The sequence below is a fragment of the Mastomys coucha genome, unplaced genomic scaffold, assembly GCF_008632895.1.
Source record: "Mastomys coucha isolate ucsf_1 unplaced genomic scaffold, UCSF_Mcou_1 pScaffold3, whole genome shotgun sequence".
Taxonomy (NCBI): Eukaryota; Metazoa; Chordata; class Mammalia; order Rodentia; family Muridae; genus Mastomys; species Mastomys coucha.
In genome coordinates this window covers 11,600,191-11,601,205 of record NW_022196909.1, presented here as the reverse complement: position 1 = coordinate 11,601,205, position 1,015 = coordinate 11,600,191, and the positions used below count along the sequence as shown (strand labels likewise).

Sequence of the window (1,015 nt, the reverse complement as noted above, 5' to 3'; positions counted from 1 at the left end):
GCGGGGCAGAGGTGTGCCTCTCTCGAGCTTCCTTCCTGTCTACTGTGAGACAGGGAACCTATAACACATCTTCCTACCGCCATGATGTTCTTGGGACCAAGCAACCGCAGATGGAGCCTCTGAAACAGCAAACAGAGCACACTACTCTCCTTTAGGTTGTTATCTCAGGTGGTGTGTGTGTGTGTGTGTGTGTGTGTTTGTGCGCACATGCGCACACGCGCATGCATATGCATGATTCAAGAGTATGTGGAGGGCAGAAGTTCCCAGTAGTTCTCTATCTTAATTATGTTTTATTTATTCTTTCTTTCTTTCTTTCTTTCTTTCTTTATTTATTTATTTTGGTTTTTTTCGAGACAGGGTTTCTCTGTGTAGCCCTGGCTGTCCTGGAACTCACTCTGTAGACCAGGCTGGTCTGGAACTCAGAAATCCGCCTGCCTCTGCCTCCCAAGTGCTGGGACTAAAGGCGTGCGCCACCACCGCCCGGCTCTTAATTATGTTTTAACACTGAAATTAAATATTTATTTATTTCATGAACTGGACCCTGGGTTCTGAACACTCTGAGCACATACCCTGCTATGGAGCTATGTCATTGGCCCTAAGAAACTTGTGTTTTAGCCATCACATTTACAGGGGCCAGCAAGGTGTCTCAGCAGGAAAGGGTACCTGCTGCCAAGCTCTACTGACCTGGGTTCGATCCTTGGGATGCACATAGTAGAAAAAGAACCAAGTCCTACAAGTTGTCCTCTTACCTCCATATGTGTGCTATGGTATGTATGTGACTCTCCAATAAATAAATAAATAATAAAAAATTTAAAAATACCCTAAGCCCTTGGACATATTTCCTGTTATCAGTGGTTGGGGTCTTAATTGAAATGCATAATTAGCAATAAAGTATCAAAAGTTGGATGGCTTTAGAAGTTAATTGAACATACAAAGCAGATGCTTTTCCATTTTTTCCTTCTTGTGTGTTTAGATATCTAAAACAAAGATGCCCCGGGGCTCTTTTTTTTTTTTT

At 42.8% G+C, this 1,015-nt stretch overlaps 1 protein-coding gene across 9 annotated transcripts in view; it reads right to left on the bottom strand.

Moving 5' to 3' along the window:
- The window catches only part of Cdh23 (cadherin related 23), a 402,933-nt gene that overhangs the window by 41,270 nt on the left and 360,648 nt on the right, over window positions 1-1,015 (bottom strand). The gene's annotated exons all lie outside the window — the stretch shown is intronic.